The sequence below is a fragment of the Gymnoscopelus braueri genome (genome assembly GCF_963280865.1).
Source record: "Gymnoscopelus braueri genome assembly, chromosome: 5".
In the NCBI taxonomy this organism is placed as follows: Eukaryota; Metazoa; Chordata; class Actinopteri; order Myctophiformes; family Myctophidae; genus Gymnoscopelus; species Gymnoscopelus braueri.
In genome coordinates, this window is record NC_137606.1 from 30,536,423 (window position 1) to 30,558,861 (window position 22,439).

Here is a 22,439-nt window from a genome sequence, read left to right on the forward strand (position 1 = left end):
TGAAATCGGGCTATATATTTCGTTGTGGTTCTCGCCCGATTGATTTGTCGGCGACAGGGGATCACTCATTGCAAGATATTTCACCACGATGTCCTCCCGAGTCCCGACCCAATACATACATTTGTTTGTATTCCAAACGTCTCACGAAAACGTGAAAGGCTCCCGTGATATATGCGCGAGACCGAGACAGGACGCTGATGATTGACATTAAATAATTCTCTATTTTTCTGTATGTGTCTCTCTCTCTCTCTCTCTGAAACAAATGTTTCAAAAAGTCATCCACGATGCAATTCAGATCAGAAGCAGTGTTGCCGTGTCCGCTTATTATAAGCGAGTTGCTTGTAAAAAAATATTGGTGGTTGCGTTTTTTTAGCTTATTTCTAAAGTGTAGTTGCTTATTTGGCCTTGTTTCCTAATGTTGTTTTTTTTCTTTGAAAATAGCTGCGACGCATTGTGAGCTTGCAGATCGGCTATTTTATTTGTATATAGGTTTAAAGTGCTCATGCGGCCTAGTCGCTTTTGTTGGGCTTGTTTTCATAGACCTGGTTGCTTATTTCTCTCGCAAAATCTGGCAATACTGTTCAGAGATACATACGTCACACACACACACACACCCACACCCACACCCACACCCACACACACACACAAATCTCTCTGTCTGCACTCTGCAAGCCCTATTCCTCTCAAATAATAAACAGCCCCATCCTCGAGCAGGCTCGCTCACTCTCTCAATCTGTTTTATAATGTTTAACTTAAAGGGGAAATCCACCCATTTTCAATATTTAACTATGTCATTAATATAGCATAAAGGAGTTGTGTGGAAATAAGAAAAAATTTTAAAAAAAATTAACATTGCAAAAAAATTTAACATTGCAAAAAAATTAACATTGCAAATTACACTGTGATGACTCATCATGGTGTAATTTGCAATGTTAATTTTTTTGCAATGTTAAATTTTTTTGCAATGTTAATTTTTTTTTTAATTTTTTCTTATTTCCACACAACTCCTTTATGCTATATTAATGACATAGTTAAATATTGAAAATGGGTGGATTTCCCCTTTAATACAGGACTGTCTGGACGGTAATATTGCGGTTCTATGCGGGAGGATTAGCCACGGTGTGTGGCTGTAATGTGCTCTCATTGGCTGTATTGGCATCGTGCTCTAGACCGGGTCCGACAGCCCCAAACAGCCAACATGTTTGAAATCTAAAACTTGTCGGGAACCTCTCGCCGACCGCACTTTATCTAGGTGGATCTTCTCGGAGTACCTTACACACTGCGCGATCAACACCTCGCCGAGGAACGCCCGATCTTGACTGAGATCTGTGGTTTTGTCAGCGAACACCAAAAAAGCTCCCCAACAGTGAAATCGGGTCAAATATCGTACAGTGTGTAGGGGTCTTAACAAGCACCCCCTTTGGTGCTAAGTCCACCAAAGGGGGGGTGGAGTTAGCTGGTTTAGCTGACTCCAGGCTCCACACCCTTTTGACCTCCAACCTCATTGTGAGCTTTGAGGTCCATTTAGCTGTTCTTTATAAAAAAAAAATCCTATTAAACTCCACTTTTTGTTTTGTTGTGGTCATTTCCTGACAAATGAACATTTTGGAGTTAGCTGGTTTCTGCCGGACAGCAGAGATATTATAGATTGTTGTTCCATGACAACCAAGGCATTCTGTACAATACAATAAAGTCATTTAAAGAGACTTTATTTCAGTGAATAAACACACTGTCTGTCTATTACATGATTTCCCTCTGTGGTGTGGATTCTGTTTGATCCTTCCTCTCACCAAATCTTTTGAAAGATGCCCATGATAATAAACCCTCTATTCTGAGAAATTAAACAGGTATAACCACATCATGTAACTGTTCTCCATCAACTGAAACAATTTCAACCACTAGACCTGTAATAGCATTGCTCTTAATAATAATAATCAGTACCTCATATTTTGAAAAAGTTCAACTCAATGTGGGAATAATAAATACTGTAGCACCATCAAAATGTTTACAGTGACTTACTCAAGATAATTATTATTTGTAAGCTAAGCCCTTGCTTTGAATCTAATGTGTAACAGAAAGATTGTATATGAAGGTTATGAAAGGCAAGGAAGGGAGAGCAGATTGAGTGAGCAAGAGAATGTGTTGGAGTATGAATTACTCAGAAAATATGAGGACAATGAAAGGAATAGAAGTATCTTCGTATTTCAAAGGCATTCAATGCTTCTTCAAAGTAAATGGATATCCACAAAAGTTAAAGATGGAGGTAAGGTAAGAAAACGACATACAAAGACAGATGCTACTTGGATTGAAATGACAGTGTTTGTCATATTTACACAATACATTTTTCATAAATGACAATTGAAAAAGTGACTGTACAGTTAGCATCACAGACATCAAAGTGAAGCCATAATGAGTGTAAGTGGCTATACACACTGTATTGACTTGCTTGGCACATTATTGACCTATAAATATACATTGTAAATGTCTAGCATTCAAAGCCAATTATATTTGCGATGCTCTGGAAGCCTTTCTACTGTTAAAATTCAATGTATATTGATGATATAAAACCCTGTATTTGTGGAGTGGTGTGGTCAAGCAGCAGCAAGGTTGTCAAAGACTATACTTCCACTCCTGATGTCACAGCCTTGAGTATAGGAATTGTTGGGAGCGGGGCAGATTTACTGGTTCAAACACGATTTCCAAAATGTATATATTCATTGTTTATGAGAATACCAATTTATAACATCCAGTAGGTACTATGTGCATGACGTCATGAAACAGTGCATGAAATAGTGCCCTCACTGCTCGGTGAAACTTGCTGCAGCAGATACACACCACTAACTGGCACTGAAATTAACGATTCGTTGCTTCCCTGGCTTATGATGCGAACACCGCTCTCGATAGCTGAAGTTTGGAAAGGTAAGCCACACAGTTATTAGAATGTCTTGTTTAATAGCAATATTCTGTCCTATCTTCACTCAAAACCCTGCTGGTAAAATTGTACTCAAACTCTTGCAAACAATCTTTTGTGAACAATCATATGCAAATGAGGTCCGCAATGGAGAGGCAAATAGAGTAAGACAGAATAAAATAAGACACCCAGCACTCAAAAACACTCTTGAGTTAAGTCCTTCAGATATGAAAAGCTCAATTTGCCTTCAGAATGTGGCAGGCTTCTGCACTTTTTGAAGGAACACAGATGATGCATCCCCTCTTTCATGGCATCAGCGGAGGCTCTATAGACATTTTAAGTTACCCAGCTCCCACTCTTCCTTCATAGGAATCCTCCATTACCCCCCCCCAAAGCTCCATCTCAACAGTGGAAGCCTTAAGCCTATGTGCCTTTGCTTCAAAAAGCCCCACATCTCCGTATTATTCCTCTATCCCTGCTGGTCCTGATGAGAGCTGTCCACCCTCCCAAGGCGCCTGAAGCCCCATCTCAGTACAGTATCACCTCCCACCCGGCACTATGCTGCCTATAATCTGTAAGTCAAGCTCCACTGTGGGCTAATACCATTGGATACACTTCTCCCACCCCAGAACCGGCTTTTACCTCCGGAAACAGCCGAAGAGCATATAAGCAGGGTGGGGCGATTTGCAAGAGATATAGAGGAAAAGGACGGGTGGATGTGGCTGCTTGGTACAGTGTCACGTGCATAGAAGAAGCAGTGAGCAAGGGCTCCACGAAGGAGTAAATCAGGATTACATGAGGGAAAACACCCTCTCCCGCAGATATGGCAGCAATGGGAGCTGAACGACCCATGCAGGGCCCACACTAGCTTAATGTGTAACAGAGAACAGGTGACTGATCACAGTGGAGCGGTAAGACTGGTGAAATGCAAGGATCTTTCTGCAGATTATCTCTTGCAGGCTACACGGTAGTGGGAAAGAAAGCAGAAACAACTCCTCCCCAACTGCTCCCCGAGGAATCACCTCTTCTAAAATCGTCCACATGGGATTACATGGTATAATACGTTTGAGATGCCTGTAATGCAGTTCCTGCCATGTGCTTGAACCATTGAGTTTGAGTCCAATTAACAATTTCAGCTGCATGTCATTATCTCCTGTTGTTGTCATTTCCTACTCTAGTACCTGATACAGCAAAAATGCCCTATAAATAAAGGAGAAAAAAATATAGAATTAATTCAGTGCATGAGTACGGTTGATACATTTTTGAAGGTAAAGTTAAGCTTCTGGCAATTTCCAGCGGGACTTTATTTTTGGTTGATGTTGTTGCAGACTTTGGTGTGAGTGGGTGGGAATTTTACCCAAGGGATTTTTTTCCCCCACATCTCCTGGGTACTGTAAATGTGTTCAAAACTGGGACATCCCTGTTTAGATAATGTCATAGCACATATGCTAGCTCAAGCACATAATATAGGTTCTCATTAAGGCACAACACATCAAATGAATCTTTTTAACTTAACTTTCAGTAGATAGTTAAGTAAGTATATGTGCTCAAGACTCAATCATCCTTTTTGACGTCACAGACAAAGCCAAATATAGACAGCATCAGAATGAATAAAACAATGGAATCTTTGTTGATTTGTAAAAGCTCTTCAGTTCAGTTCTCAGCAGGCATCTGGCTCTCAGCAATGACCAGACACTGTGCCTGCGATCACCACCTCGACAAAGGCCAAGAAAAAAAGAGATGGAGTGAGGAGAAGAGAGATGGAAGATGGAGAGATACATGCAAATGGGTTATGCAGCAAATGCTATCAGTCATTCCTCTTGTAGTAATTGCACATGACATTTAATTGTGAGAGTGACGCGTTGTTTAATCAGATGTATCCTCAAGCATCAAATTAGTCTTTGCTGAGAGCGCGCGCGCTCGTACACACACACACACACACACACACACACACACACACACACACACACACACACACACACACACACACACACACACACACACACACACACACACACACACACACACACACACACACACACACAATGTTCTCGCTTGTTTTATGGTGTTTACACAGAGTTCATCCTCACGATTTTGCACTCCATATGATGTAGACTAGACCAATCAGTTTTCTGGCTCATGTGACTTGCTTTGTCTTTTGTACATTACTGTTCGTGTGCGTGCGTGCGTGAGAGAGAGAGAGAAAGAGAGAGAGAGAGAGAGAGAGAGAGAGAGAGAGAGAGAGAGAAAATGACACAAATGTCCATAGTAGTAAAAGGCCTTTTTATAGACATCTTAACTACCTTGCCAATAAGAAACTTTTAGCTGACTCCCATCCACATGACATGGGGCTAATTACCACCCCCTCAATATTTAACACTGCCTCTTAAAATGGCACTCTTGAGGTTGAAAAAAAACTAAAAGATTTTTAGTCCTTCTGAAAGGCAATTAATGTCAAGTCTCAAATTGTCAACCTCATTGAAGCCTGAAAAGAATGGTTAATATCCCTCATTAGTCCGATAAAGACCTTCACTCTGCTCCCATCATCATCAGAGCTTCCTGGCTCCTCGGTGGCCATAACGTACATGTGATCTAAGCAGCTTTTACTTTTAGGGACTCAGGATGATCATATTCTCTTCAAATAAAACATCTAATGGCACTGCTCACCAAATCAAATCAGACCAATCAAATAGATTGCTGTTTAACTAGACTGCTATTCAATTGTGTGAATATTTTTAACAGAAGCCTTAGGAATATGTAACACATATAAAACCATGCTACAGGGCTATATAAGCTACAATATCCAACATGGTGTACCCCAGCCTACCTACAGTACTGCAAATCTTGAGCACTGCCATCTATGTCTGATGGCGAGGTTCAGGTATCTCTCGCTGACATTAGCATGCAGTGCAGTGCAGGAAGTGCAGAGGTCCATACCTAATGAGTCATGTTCCCTGTCCTCCCTGAAGCGGGCTGATGTTCCCAATGAGCTGTGGCTCCATTCCCCATTCCTGTCTCCCACTCCCACTCGGGGGGTCCACAGACTCCCTCCTCCACTGACAGCCTTCACATCCAACCACTCACCTAGAGCCGCTCCCATCAGCACCGCCATAATGGGGTGTGAAGTGTGGAAACATTTAACTGGGAGGCAGGTTCATTTGAGCCGCATCATTTCCAGCCCGACCTGACAGGAGACGTGTGGCTTTCATTACACCTAATGTCCAAACAGACATGTGTGGCGCACAGGTGCTGAATGCCCATTTGCCGTTTTCCATTTATGTTTTTACGTCCAGATAAATAAGAACCGCGGGCTAAATGACTTGAGCCATTGTGTATTCATTGCTAGGTTTGATAGGGGCATAATGTCCTGCAGTCAAATTGCCTGTGGCATGTTTCCATCACATCTACCAAATGCCTTTATCAGCAGTAACCTATTGAACTTCTGGGTGTTCACATTAACACTCCAGCACAAAATACACAATGTTGCGCTATTTCTTAATTCTTCTGATGCTGCATGTACTGTACAGTACAGTACAGTACATACATTAGCTGATGTGGCAGCACAGCACTATGACACCTGGCTGGTTTACCTGCCGGCGTCGCAACCCAATGGGAAAACCTGTGGCTATACTGCTGAGTACAGGGACATTTTCACCGAGCATAGCAACTTGGTGTCCTATACCTGCATTGTAAGCAAACAGCGTGATCAGCAGGGTCATAAGCGTCTCACACAAGTCTTTGATTATGGAGTCCCTAAACACCCTGGTCAGCTCCCTTGTCATTTTCACACACCTCTTCCCCGTACATACAGTATGAATGATGTCACAAGGTGGGTTTCCCCTCCTCTCTCCCCTCCTCTGTCATGGTGGCCGAGTTCCATCTCTGCACTCAGGAGGGCCCTTCTGTCTAATTACCGCTGCCCTCCAGAGTCTCCTCTCTGCCCCCAATCCCATCTGTATGTCCTGCTCTTAAATTACCCTGGCTAAGCACCCTTCTCCTCTCCTCTCAGGGCCATTATAACCCCACGCCCCTCCCTGACTGCGTGGCTGAGAGTCGGTGCGGTCGGTGTGCACTATACGAAGGCTGCCAGTCAAACCAGGGGTCACACAACTATCACCTCCTCTTCTTCAATGTACCTTCTGTCAGCCAATGCAGGGGCCGAGGCCTGACAGTGTAGCATCAGCAGCAACACACTGGGGGTAAGCGGTGCTGGTTGGTTAGAGTCGTCAATCTCCATGCCCTTCTTCAAGGTTTCAGGGTAGCATGGGTTGGAGCTAGAGGTCTGTAAGCCTGATGGCCCCTGGCCATTGATTAGGGCCATGCTCGGGGTACAGTAGCTATCAGTAGCGTATGAGACGCGTATGTTCTGTCTGTGTTTGCATGTATCAGAAAGCGCGAGTAAGCGCACATCAGAGTTGGAAGTTGTGCGTAACATCAGAGATGTCAGAGAGAGAGAGATTAAATTGATTTCATGTCGGGTCTCGGGTAGGGCTCGGGCTAATGAATTGCAAACCCTTGTCGGGTTGGGGCCATGCCAGACTTGAACACCATGAAGCCAGGACAGGCTCGGGCTGGAGTTTTGGTCCCGTGCAGGGCTCTAGTTGGAGCCCTGTGTATGGACATGGCTAATGGGCAGTAGAGAGGTTACACATGCAAAGAAGGAAATGTCAAAACAGCCAAACAGTAAAAAGAGATGGACATTTGAAAAGTGAGGTATTGGAAGCTGCTGCAGCATTTAATCAGGTCCCGACACATTGCTCAGCAGTGATGTCTCTTTTCACGGTCACACTGCCCATGGCACCTTCGAGCTAGCACCCATTCCAAAGTTCCCACTCATCCATGGAACCGACCAGCTTGGCGGTTTATAGCCGCTTTAATATTTCAGTTCTTCATGGTGAAAGTCTGGCCCGCCAGGCCACGGGTGAGAGATTAGGCTTGGTGGAGCTCCAGGCCCTAAGTGAGACTCCCTTTCATGCCTGCCTCCCTGCAAGCTGTTCCTGGACTCTTGCAATGCCCACTGTTTGTCCTCCTGCTGTGCTAATTTATCTAAAAATGTAGCACCCTGACAGCCAGGGCTCTGAGCAGCCTACGAGGGTGAAGAGGGTGATTCTTATCCAAAGCCACTTTGGCCCTTCCATCTGTTTGGCCCAGGAACCTGGGCATCTGCTCACTGCTATTGTTGGGCTCTGTCAGATGACAGGCCAAGACCCTCATGGGGAACCTTGGTCACCTCTTGTGTGTTTGCATGCATGCGTGTATGCACGTGCACACGGGTGTTTGTGACTGCTTTCAAGGCCCAGAAAAAGGGGCCAAGTTCTGGCTCAGGCCACTGGTGGCCGGTGGTGGAAGCAGCAGTGGTCATTGAGCATGCTGCTGGGGCCCTCATGCCGTCGCAGCAGACCATCCTGTGTGACCTTTTAATGACAGCTTACAACTCTTTCCAATGGGTGGACCTTATGGTGTTATCATTAAGAGTCACTCGTCGTCTTGGGACAGCTTTACCTCTGAAAGACTGTCGTCAAGAACTAATAACAAATCATTGCATTTGTTTAGCTGAAAATAAACAAAGTCCGGGACAACGCAGACCATATTATGGGCAAATTGGGCATATTTGCGCTCACGTTGGGCATGGTTACTCCAAATACAGTATGGGCATATTATGCAGATTTGCACTGACGTCGGGTATGTCCAGTTCATATTATATGGGGATATCCGGGCGCCCGCCATAGCCAGACACTGCCTGCCACAATCTGAACTTTATTATATATATGTACTATATATTATATATAGTGATATATACATGATGATGGAGTAGATCATATTTCTATTCACATATTATTGTTAGCTGAAGGATAAAAATAAAAAGTAAAACTCAAATTGCAATAACACTACAATACGGTCAAACCTCAATGTGAACTGAAGGAGTGTTTCCTTCTTTGGTGAATTAACACAACTTGGATCAAGGATAAGGAATACATAACCCCATCATGTACTACACCAGAGATTCTCAACCTTTTTAAATTCACGCCATCATGTACTACATCTTAATCCCTGTCATGTATTGTACATGTACTAACTACACCTTAACCCCTGTCATGTACTACAATGAAAACACACGTCCCTTGGTTCTGGTGACTGATATTGTCCTTCTAATGCGTGAGGGGGACGTGTTTTTTCAATCACTTATTTCATTCACTTTTTATATTTTTTGGGAAAAGAAAATTCCTATTTTAATTTTGTCTGATAAAATGAACATCAAATATATGAATACTGAATCGAGCAACTTAAAAACTGTGCTCACAAAAGCCTGAGTAGACGTTAAAATGACCCCAAACATGTTATCCATTCAACCCCCTGCTGCACCCCAGCTAACCATATCATGTACACCAAACCCTGCAACTTTACATTTCACCACTTCCTCACATGCTGACACTCACATTAGCTGTCTTTGCTCCACTGTTCTAAGATCCCAGCAGAATTCTGTTTCCAGGTCAAAGAGCTCTTTTGAACCATTTTAGGACATATTTGTGTTCATAAGCCCTACATTAACTTTTTATCAGGTAATTAACCCGGTAAACACCTCTTCAACTCTGTACGACAGAGAGGAGAGGAGAAATTCAGCTGCAAAATAACTTTACCTCCTACATTTGCATGTCTTATTATTCCTTTATTCATTTGTTCTGCCTTTTCCACATTTCAACTTTCCTTACATTTTTCAGTTTTGAATAATTAAAAATGTTGATTTCCGAATCATGAAACATTTATGTGTGAGGGATGCATAATTAAGTACTTTAATTCCAGGCTTTCTTTCCTTGCCCAATTACCATTTTGGGGGAAGGGTTGACATAATGGGAGGAGACACAGTAAATCGAATACATATGATGATCTAAAGAACAGTGCATACATGAGCAGAAATGTTTTTGTTGTTGTTGTTCTTCAATAGTGTCTCTGGGTCAGTGCAGAGCACCTCACCTCAATATTTGGAGAGAATCTTCTACAAAAAATTGTGACATCATGCAACAAAAGTTCCCTGTCAGAAAATGAACTGGGATACAAAAACTTTGACAGATTCTTTTCAGGGAAGCCTTGCAGCCAAACACAAGGTTCCAGGAGCTAATTTACCTCTTGTTTTCGATGATAAATGGAAACCATTATGCAATGAATAATGGCAGTCAAGAGGATTTATTACACACTGTGCAGTAAAACTTCAGTGTATCCAGCGCTTGCTGTACACCAAACATTAACAAAGTCCACCCTTTATACAGTATATTTTTTGGCGGTGGCAAACACAATATAAAGACTACCAAGAACTCAATTCCTTGGTGTGCATGTGCCTGGTTGCAGTAACAGCTGTTGCCATGACCTTGAGGGTACTTTTTACATATTCTGATTTCATATTTCCTCTGAACATTGACACACACACACACACACACACACACACACACACACACACACACACACACACACACACACACACACACACACACACACACACACACACACACACACACACACACTTAGCATTCTAAAAGCTCAGTCATCTGAAGGCATAACATTGGTAGCCATCACATAGAAAGCTGGTGGATAAAAGCCAACACACATATTGTAAGTCTGTTCATTATTGTACCTGTAATAACCCCTGTCTTTCTTATGTAAACAGCAGAGCAACACTGCAGCAGCATCACGTTTGTGTGAGAGAGACACACATTCTTTTCACATATTCAGTGTGACAGGCGAATGGTTCAGCATGGGGACCAAAAGTTGCAAAAGGGGCTTTTTTTGTCAGTGGTGTAATGCACATTTGAGCAATCCGATTTGAGATTTTACTCTGCCGTGTGCTTGTCTGAGTTTCTGCATGTGTGAGAGAGAAATAAATGGGGAGAGAGTGAGTAAGTAAGTGAAAGTATGAATGACTGGCTGACTGGGTTGGTATTAAAAGTAGTATTATAAGCCATGGGAGAGCCACAGAAATATAAAAAATATATTTAAAAAAATGAAGAGGGAAGCCATTGACACCCAGAGGTATCTTCTTGTTCAATACCAAGCCTGCTCACACCATTAATTAGCCCCCAGAGGTGGAACACCCATCCCTTACGACAACAAAGCACAGCCTTGACTCGAGGATCACTACACTGTAAAATCCTACGTGTTCATTTCACTCTGAGAGGTTACAAATGTGTTACATTACATTCCTTTTGTATGGCGACAGACAGCGGCAGCCTCAGGGAAATAAACACTGAGGATTTTACTGTGTATACTGACACATGCAGAGAAACACATTAAACCCACACTGGTGTGCTGTGAGACAACTATACAAAAAGTTACACATTCATTTCAAATTTTCTATATCAGTTCTTTGTGTGCACACATTTCCCAATACAATCTATACATTAAAACATATATTTTAAACCACTTCATTTTTACCATGTCATTATAGGCGAAATTTGTCTATTTATTTATTTCACACATTTTCAAAAATAGCAAATTCATGCATCGAGATGCACTATGAGCTTGTACATCTGCTATTTATAAATACAGGTTGGCCTTGAAATTTCTACTTGCCCATTGGTGTGGCTTGGGCACAAAAAGCTTGAAAATCACAGCATTAAACTACCGGTGAATTTCATTATTCCTAATAAGAGTGCTTGGCGAGCATAGCCAGATATATTGTAGGACACAAGTTCCAGTGCCTCTCATTCTGTGATGGCACACCTACCAGTATGTACACAAAATCTTTGTAGAGAAGGGTCTGGAAATGATTATTACTGATGATAGTGAGGTTCACTTGGATGTGAAGGTGTTCAAACAAATGTTGTATTGTATTGAGTTGAGTACACAGTCAGTCTGCTATTACACTCTGCAGTTCCAGGCTGTACATCAATATGACATCATCACAGATTAGAGTCTCGGTTGTTTACCTCGAGGGGAGAATCACTCATTTTCAAAAACAAACAGAAAACAATGATTGAGCTAGCACTGGAGCAGCGGAAGGTCTGTTGATGCAAAAAAAACTGTAGTACTCTGGACATAGCATACGCAGAATGTGTTATATCCTATATAATCACTTAAACCCCAGCACCGGTATTGTGGGGAAAGCTTTCGCTGGAATTAGCAGATCGACAAGCTCACAACGCGACACGCTGCATTGCGTTGTGAGCTTGTCGATCGGCTATTTTCAGTGAAAGCTTTCCCCACAATAACATAAAACAGAACAGACACTAGTATTGAGCCCTGAGGGACTCCGGTTACCCATATGGGGTTTAAGTGGTTAAGGGAGGACAGGTGGGCGGGCGGACGCTCATGTCACCATGACTCAGCCATAACCATATAAGGAGTTCCCAATGCAGCCACGCCCAAATATGGAGTGTGTTGTCTAACCTCAACGTGTTGTCATGGCATCAGGTGCAAACACATCAGTCAGCTCCATATATGGGGGGGCATGCCCTTGTATGGGCATATACTGATGACATCAGCAATCTCCATATATGGGCATAAAAGGAACATGGACTGACAGATACAGAGATCCGGTCGTCCAGAGCCACAGACCGACCACTATGCCCAGATATGGTCATGTAGCTATATGGGACCGACCAACCTCAAACTCTGTGCGCACAGCGGCAAGGATTCAAGGGAGTGTGGTGCCCAACGCCGAGTAGTTCAGATATCCAGTTGACCAGAACCGCCGATCCAACCAATATGCCCATATATGGGCATTCCTATATATACAGTATGGGCATATACTGTACTGATGACATCAGGGATCTCCATATATGGGCGTAAATAGGACAAGGACTGACAGATACAGAGATCTCCATATATGGGCATAAAAGGGACACAGGTAGACCATAGAGGTATAATAGAGGGCGGATTGCCCCACCCCCAGCTATTCATTTCAACGCAATTGCTCAGTGGCGTTTTGAAGCACCCGGAAGTAAGAAATATTGGTTCCATATTGGTTCCATTCCATTGGTTCCATGGGTCGTGACGCGTCGTGAGCATGCACACAAACGGGAGATGCACGCGCAGCAGCATTTTAAGTGCATTCTCAGGTTTGACCACCAGGCTTTGACCACCAGCTTCACTGTTCTACCGTGGTTCTGGGGGCTTGAGGTAGACGGACAGAAACAAACATCTCCATATATGGACACAAAAAGGACACAGACAACGGGTACTCTGACAAAGCCCCCGACATTATGACATATTGGTCGGATCGGCGGTCCGACGTATGTGTGAGGAACCTCTAGAGAGAGAGAGACACACACACACACACACACACACACACACACACACACACACACACACACACACACACACACACACACACACACACACACACACACACACACACACACACACACACACACACACACACACACACACACACACAAATTACATTATGTGTGAAAGTAGTTAAATTACGTTTAATGAGAAGCTGTCACACATCAAAAACAAGATTGCTCCAGTTAAAATAATAATCAGAGAGAACATCCTGACACAGATAGCGCTCAATAGGCTGACGTTGTTTAATATACAAATACAAATACGGTATTACTAGTCATTTAAGACCACAGGAATCTAGATAAGGCTTTAGATGGAGTGCTGAGGCTGAGATCGTCAGTCGCCCAAGGGCAACATTTCCCTTTCAAAGAATAATTAAGCCTTACATTATTAGGTCCATGGGTGTATCCCCACTAATTATGAAGCTGTAGTATTGCAGTCAGCAAGTCTGCATGAAAGCATCCTGCCTAATGCACGCGTGTTTTAATATCCTGCTGTTTATTTTAAAGGCACCCAAATAGCAAGATGAACCTAATCCTGTCATGCAAAACTGACATCCTCATAATATGTCATATGTTTAAATACGCTAAATCTGGTTTATCATAACCAGATCATGATGAAAAGATATTAATCCTGTAAATTGGGGCAATGAGAGGAAACCAACAAAACTCTTCAACAACCCAGCCTCCATGTTCTATATTTTTGTCTTGGCAGGTAGCATGGTATCTGTATGGCATTGTAGCCTAATGACGCTTGGGATAATTCTCCGCGGGTTTGATGTGTTTCAGAGATTCAGGTGCAGTTTTCCTGTGAAAGTGGGTCAGAATACATGCAGCTTTGTGCCTGGGTGTGCCTACAGTCAGGGAATCAGCAATGGTGGCTGTGAAGCAGATTATTAGCTACCTGCTACCTAAAGAGTGAAAAGCTTAGGATTGGATTGAAGGAATAGAGTGGGGGTGGTGGGGTGCGGTAGACTGAGCAATTTATTAACCTGAGGCAATTAGCCGGGAAACGCTACAGGCTCCTTGATTGTGGGATGTTAAAAAATGGAAAGAGATAAGGGGGAGTCACAGATGTAGCAGCCCTTCCTCGTGCAAGGCGCTGGCTGCAGGCGTAAGAGATAGCAGCCGCTCTGATAGTCTCCTAGTCAGTCAGAAAAGCCAGATAGGCAGCGCATAACTGATCCACTGGTGATAACTCCTGTCAATCAGGCCTTGGGCTTGATTAATACATGGAGCTCATGGGAAAATTAGGCCAAATGGGAGCTTTAATGTGAAGGGTTACAGAGAATTGAGTTACAGAGGCTGAGCAAAGATGTAATAAGGCTCTGTCTCAGCTAATGACAAACAGAGAGAAAGGCATTTAGCTCAACTCTACCAGGGGCCTAAGCGGTATTTGTGCATGTTGAATCAAGACTGGCTGGCCCCTGTCATGTCAGCTTGGGTCAAGGTCACGATGAGTCTGTGTTATGGTTTCATTCAAAAGTCTGATGATGGGCTTGGTACTGTGTCCCCCCTGGTCCTTTACGGTCATGTTGAAATATTTTTTTTGTGGGATATTTGTAAAACAAAACAATGTTCTGTCACAGGATAACTTACATCAAACTGAGGGCCAAACTCAGCCTTCATTCTCATTCCAATGCCTATAGTGACTAAGTCCGACAAGCTATCAAAGGAAAATTATGGCAGCAACCATTAAATCAACAAAAAATGATTTTACATTAGTAAAATAACTGTGCTTACCAATGTTGACTCAACAAAAAATAACTTGCATCTTTCATTAGATGTCACTAATGTCAGTCATGCATTCAGTAACTTTCAGCACGTCAGCAAAACATCGGCGTGCCCATTCAAAACAGTAAGTAAGAAAAACTAGTAACTAGACCTGTGCTCCTCGGAGCACAGGTCTCCGCCAGGTCAGGTACAGTAGGTTATTGTGGGCCAGCAATGTTCGGATTGCGCCAATCAGGATGAAAAAATCGTACGGATCCGTCTTGATCACTTGACTATAGAGATAATGTGTACCGATTGATGTGATGCTTGGATTTTTTTAAAGAGTAATAATAATAAAAAAAAGTTTCGCAATAGTGCTATAATAGGGCAATGTTAAAAGGGTGGCATTTGTTCCTCAACATAGTGTGAATGTGCATGCAAAGTTTCTCCACAATCGGACGCAGCGTTCATGATTTGCGTCATTTTGTTCTAAACGGGCCACTCCTGCAAACTGTAAATGTACATTTTTGCCAATCCGATGGAATAAAAAAAATCAAACAGATCCGTCTCGATAACATGACTATAGAGATCATGTGTACCGATTTGCGTGAAATTTGGATACAATCTGCAAGGAGTAATACAACTATTGTTTTACATAATTCGGCCTGCTGGTGGCGCTACAAAAGGCAGGGCAAAGGTTTTTCTTTGGCCTCTAGGGAGTGCGCATGCATACAAAGTTTTACACAGATCGGTGCAGTTATAGGTAAAAACATGAATCGGCCTGTTATAGCGCCACCATGAGGCTGATTTGAAAATGTTCAAGTGGCATTTCTTCCTCGGCCTAGTGGGAATGTGCGTGCAAAATTTCACGGAAATTGCATGCTGTGTTCAAAACGGAGCACTCCTGCAAACTTTGGAGGCCAATCTTAGCCAATTAGGATGGAATATGAAAATCTGACCCGTTTCGTTAAATGAATATAGAGATACTAAAACAAATTGCAAATTGCAAAAATCGGCCTCCTGGTGGCGCTGTAACAGGCGCATGACATGTGAAAAACTGTTTCGCTGTGACCAAGCCAACGGTGCCGGAGATTAGCTGTTCACAGACAGACGGGCGGACACACGGACGGACAGACGGACAGGTGCAAAACATAGTCTTGGCCATGCCTTCAACCTGGCGGAGACCATGATAAAAGGAGCAGCACCATGTTTTCTACAAGACATGACCAACACAAAATAAATGTTTTCCTCTCATAAATCATGTAGTGACATCTGAACATTCTGATTCACACAAGCAAGCTAACAACCTTCTCCAAGAGCCTTTTCAGCATCGGTGACAAAACGTCTGCTGCTTCAAGCATTGATTCTTTTCATTCTTATCATACCTTGTTTTACCTGTGTTCAATTCACAATGTCCTTGAAGCCTATATGACTTGAGTTTGAACAACGTGACAAATCCCTCCATCACAATCATTCTTGGCAGACTAACAGTTTTAACCCTAATGACCCTACCCGGAGCGGAGGAGAGGAAAAAAAGGAAAAGTAATTCAGTGTTAACTTTTAATGTCTGCTGCTGATTAAGATAAAGCCGGCCTGCCTTGTCTGTCTCCTTCTGTCTCCCTTTCCCCTCCCTCGTTCCCCTCTGGAGCCAATTTTGTTTGGTTGGGAACAGCGACAGATAAAGCGGAGTGCTAGCGAGTTCTCTAATCTGAGGAGCAGTGTTGGAGCAGTCTGGGTGATGTGGGGGAGCGGTGTGCTCTCGGAGCATGGACAGATAGAAAAAAGGCTATGATTGGGATCAGGAACTTGATGTGGAGTGTATGATAACACAAAGACAGGACGTCATCCCGTGGGGACAAGGTTGGGGATCGCACTCTCCCCCCACCCGCCCTCTGGGACTTGTTATGCTATTTCTAGGTTTTGTTGAGGGGAAGTGGGTGGTGGTGGTGGTGATGGTGTATAGTGCCAATGTGTACTGCAATGGTAATATCCCATTAAATTCTGCCTTTTCTTCTGCAACACCAAAATGTCCAATTATCCAAATAACAGTATTTGATAATTTCCTTGAGAAAGCCACACAAAGCCTGGATATTCTTTGGTATTTTTCTGGTCTCATATAAATGCATGCAGCAAGGCAGTGAATTATTTACCATCAGGTATTCTTTCACATAGCCCTGCTGCACATCCATGGCTTTTATTTCCTTGTGCTGAAAAGAGAGAGAGAGGGGGGGAGCGGGGGTAGTACTGAGAGCTGGGGGACTGGTACAGTACAATACATGTCAGTTACTCTCACAGGCTTTGAACTTGCTGTGCAATTCTAACTATATTGTGGGGCTTCAAATACTGTACACAGTATACACGCAATGTCAAACAAGCATTTCCACCATATGCTTACTGTAACTGCCCATGGAGGCTTTACCTCTCTGACTTCATATGAATAGAAACACGTGAATGGCATTGCATGTGTGGTTTTATATTATTTATTTTCTACTGTCATCCTGTCAAATCTGTTTTTGGTCAGCACATTTCAATTGCTGACCAGAATGTGAGGCGAAATGGTGAACAAAGAGTAGAAATTCAGGGTAGAAGTGAGCACAAGCATTGAACATGGCACTAATATCCTGACTATGAATATGCATGTTTGTATGAATGCATAGTTGTATTCTCATGGGAGAAAAAAAGAGTCATAAATAAGTATTATTAGCAGCCAGCGGAGTAGCTCTGTGGTTGGTGTGTACCAGGAAGCAGAGTAAATAAAACTATTCTCTTGAGCCTTAGTAAAGTAACCCCTTATACCATATACAATAAAATATTCATACGTAATTACCCTGACCTATATACTGTAAGCATTACACCTTGGCCATTCTGATCACTGTAAAGCTCTGAGGAGTGCAATCGGGCACACTGCCCTAATCAAACACAATTTAAGCTTTGAATGTTCTGTTATCAACTACTTTGACATCCGTACATTTGGAAGGCAAAGTGATTCCATACTTCTAAAAACCATCAAAGTAACACTTCATTACTCCAAAATATACATTACATTATATTATCATTGTAGATGTCTTTTTGCATACTTTCTCTGTAACCAGATGCATGAAGGTCGGATGACCGAACTGTATCAATACACTTACATACAATTGTATGAAAGTGAAGGGTGTGTGTGACAACTCGCTTTTAATAAAGTATCACATTTGTAAACTGCTCTTGTTCTATATTATAGCCTACTAAAAAACAGAATAAAGAGCCATCATAATGCCATCATTAGCTTACTTGAGTTAACGTGTTAACTAGTTTTATTGCAGTACATTAATTAACATTCAGCATTAATTTACTGTATTCTTAGCCAATTAAATGAATTCGCTTTTTCCCCCTTCATGGCTATCATAATATGTTACTGTTTTGGACATGGCTCACTGCGCTATCACGATAAAACTACTGTGCAAAAAAATGTATTTTCCCAAAACACCTGACATGGTGAACTGACTGTACATACAGTATGTTCATGTGTAAGCTTATCCTCTTATCCGCTGATATCATAGACTGTTTCATGCCTATACTTGAGGAAATTGTCATCATTAACTGAAAGTCTGTTCCAATATGCTAATTGCATCTTGTTTCATTTAAAATACATGTTGATTGCAGAAAGATTTAAGTTTCCATTATATAACCAAAGGGGTTTCTACATTGTTCTAATAAGTGCTGAATAACCGTAGTGCCATTTCCAAAATATGGACCAATAGAAGCAGAAATGAGACCACCAGGGCCTTTCTAGTGAACAATTGCAGTCAGCAGCTATTTGGGTACAAGTGAGATTGAACCTGCCTGTCAAATTGCAGCTCTGCAGTTTTAGCTCTGAACTCCTTTGCAGTATAACACCTCTCCTGACTTCCCCTTTATAAGCAGTGACACTTTGCACCAGCTTTTCATGGCTCCTTGGAGACCCTTATTTATGCAAGAGTAGCAGAGCAGCAAGTGTGGCAAGTTCAGCCTCCAAAGGTTTGCTCTGGGAGAGAGCTGACCACCTCCTTTCCTTTATAAGCAGGCATAATTCAAACTAGCGTGTCATATCAGAATCTAAAATAAGATACCAAAGATACACACGTACACCGTGTTGATAAAGGACAGGAAAATAAAGTAACTATTTACAGACAATATATTTATCCTGACTGGAGTAGAGAACATAAAGTATTACAGTACGAGCCATTCAAAGGTCTAGCTATTTTCTTTGTCTACACTCAAGCATGTATTCCTCCTGTAGTTTTACCACTGTAACAGTTCATCCAAAAGGCATTTTACAGCACAATACAAATCTCTATCTTTATTCGGTATTGAAGCTAGGAGGATAAGAGCTTCTCAAGGAACTATAGTCAGCCTGCCATGCTTCTCTTGCATTTGCATATCGTACTGAGACAAGACTGGTTTCAAATTCAAAAGGACAGAAAAGGAAACAAATCGACAAAAGCAAAGCTCAACAATATTCCGTATTTGAATAGAACTATTTCGCTCTAAAATAAAGTAAAATAAAATATTAATTTAACCTCTTAGCACGGCTTAAGAGTTGATATTATGTGTGAATTGAAACGATTATTCATTTTCGCCGGTTCATAGGCCCAGCTCCTGATTTTATTGAAAAAAGTGTCTATTTTCAGTCAAGAGGTGTTTCTGCTGACTGATGGCTTCCTAGGCACTAATGCTCTTAAAAAGAGCTTGCAGAGTTGCATGTGGCTATCATGGCAGCAATGCACTGGTGCTGATCCCAAAATAAGATTTCATCCCTGGCTCCATGGATTATAGTGGTGAAAAGATTCAGCTGTTACATTATCTTCCCCACATGGAGCAGTAACCAAGGATTTAAGGTGATGATGTGTCTGTTTCAGTCGTGCACCGCAATCTTCACATAGTCTCTCAAGTTTTCAAGGTCTAATTAAGTCGCTGTGGTAACAAATACAAATCTGCAACGGGAAAGAAGGAACAGCTACTGTGTGACACAAGGCTTACTTAGGCAAAATTAGAGAGTGACTCAGCCTGCTTGTGTGGTCTCTGCTTTCTCACACAGTCAACTGCAGCTGACAGGACTAAACAACACTGTAGCACCTGATATCGCAGCACACCTTGTTCACTGGCTCATCATGGTACCTTCACATGTATCGGGAGGGGGCTCATTAACCTGTGCTGACACACCAACTGTGGTGTTTCCTGCAGCTGAAGAGTCACGTTAGTGGACTCGGCTGACAGCACGGAGCCGGTGAGTGGTCATGTGATGTTTCAAATAGTGCTGTCAAAATAACCTGACCTGTCATTGGAAGGCAAACAGCTGTGGGAGCTGTCCCTTGCACCGCTACACGTCAATGAATGTGCCACATTACGTTTGGGGTCCTTCCTAGTCTTAGCCTCAGTCACAATCTATAATACAGAAGCTAAAAAATAATTTGATGTTTTGGTCATTTGATATATTTTATGTATGTATTTTTTCTTCTACACAGAGGAACAGGCCTGATTTGTGGCATATGTAGTGGCATCGCATGCCAGCCATTTCAGGGGTATAGACAGAGTAACAGATGACAAATGCAGTGACTGGCCTCAAGCTGACTCCAACCCCGCACTCCTGAGAGAAAATGATTTTAAGGATGCCCTAAGGTCTCCTTCTCTCCACCCCCGCGGCCGGCCCAGTGGTCCTGCCCTGCCCTTCTGCCCAAATTAGCTTTTCACCTTTAATTACCCGATGTCTGGCTTGGCATGCCACCCTGACAATGTTGCCCACACCCATTAACACAGAAAAACCTGTTTGGAGAAAACAAATGCCTTCTGCCTCCCTTTCTGAAGTGCGTTTAACAATGTCCTCGAGCCACTGTTTTCCAATGTGTGAGGAAGTGCTCGGAAACAAGACATCCATCAAATTGACAGACAAAACAAATTACACGGCAAACAAAACCTTAATGTGTCACTAGAGCTAATGGTGTCAAGGCTGGTTGGCAGTAGACCCAGACACTTGCATGCTGCCATTCTCACACTCATATGGCCTCATTCATTCAACTTGCAAAGCGTCCAATTTCAAAGCAGGTAGGTACATGTGTGTGCCTGGATAACAAATCGGAATTAACACACACCTTGCATCCTATTAACAATGCATCACTGCTAGATTCATAAAATTCCATTCAATGGCTTCTCAACTCAATGCAATTGTCTCTCATGTAGTTATGATCTATCGTCACTATGGATTGTGCACACAAGTGTAATCGACACGGTGATAACAGCGAGAGACGTTGCGGACAAGCCGTAAAATCCAGACTGCTCACCAAAGAGCTGTGTGGAATTTCCCATTATCTCTCCCCCATCCTGACATCAAAGATGAAGACAACAGATCAGGAAAAGGGGGGGGAGAAAGCCAGGCCAACCAAATGGCCACATACACACACACACACACACAACTTCCCCCCTCTCTCTCTCTCACACTCTTTCTCCCTCTTTTTGAGCGCATGGAAAATTATGTTTTCACCACAAAGAAGACATTACACGTGACCTCATGGAGAGACATGTGGACAATAATGGACAATAATGTGAAAATGTAGTACTATGCTGTATTTCCAAATGTATGCCTGGTGTTTAGAAGTGACCGGGGCCTGACCCAAGGGGGGCCCATGGCTGACCTGGGTCATAAAACCACACGGAAGGGTTCTGCTTCCCCTCCCGGTGACTCAGAGTCAGCAAATCCCACAGCAGATAAGGATTTAGCATAGTAATGACATTTGACCACACTTCAAAGACATTTTAGGGTATATAGATCCCACACGAACAACACTCTTTGCTAAAAGCCGCCAAGGGATGAACCACCCCCTGGCTCTCCCATCACCAACCAAGGACGAGGAGGGTTAACCAGCCTTCCTAGGGCTCTTCAACACGGAACCACCAAGGAGGAGGTCGAGGTCCAGGCCACTGCAACCCGCAGCCGCGGCAAGAGCAGAGACTGATCAGAAGGCCTCCGCTCCACTCATCTCCATCGCACACGCACCCGAGCCGTGAAATGCGCCCTTCTCCAAGAGGACATCATCGCGGTCAACTCGGCGACCCGGCCTCCGCCACCGTCGACGCCAACTCAGTATTGCCTTTGCACTGAGATTCCCGAACTCTGAGACCACTCGCTAGAACCAGTGCCAAGTTGGGCTTTAAAGCACGCCTGTGTACCTTTCTCCCGAAATCCAGAGTCTCCGGACTCAGGCCCCTATCCAGGGTCTAAAGGTGTGTTGAACCATTTTGATTTGTGCATTAATCTTAAGGCGACGTTACTGTGTTTACAAGAGAATATCTGTTATAGTTGAGCATAGCTCAGAAGGTTTTACAATAATGCATCTCCAATGCGATTCCTTCTTTTACTCTCTGTGACTTTTTCTCTCTCCTGTTTTCTTATCTCCCCACATTAACTCCATACACAACATAAGTTTCTGTTTCCCAAGCGTTGCTTTATAAATACTTGTAACGGTGAAGTCTGAATAAACCCAATTTTATTGTGACAAGGAAAGTAATGATGTGTGGTGTCT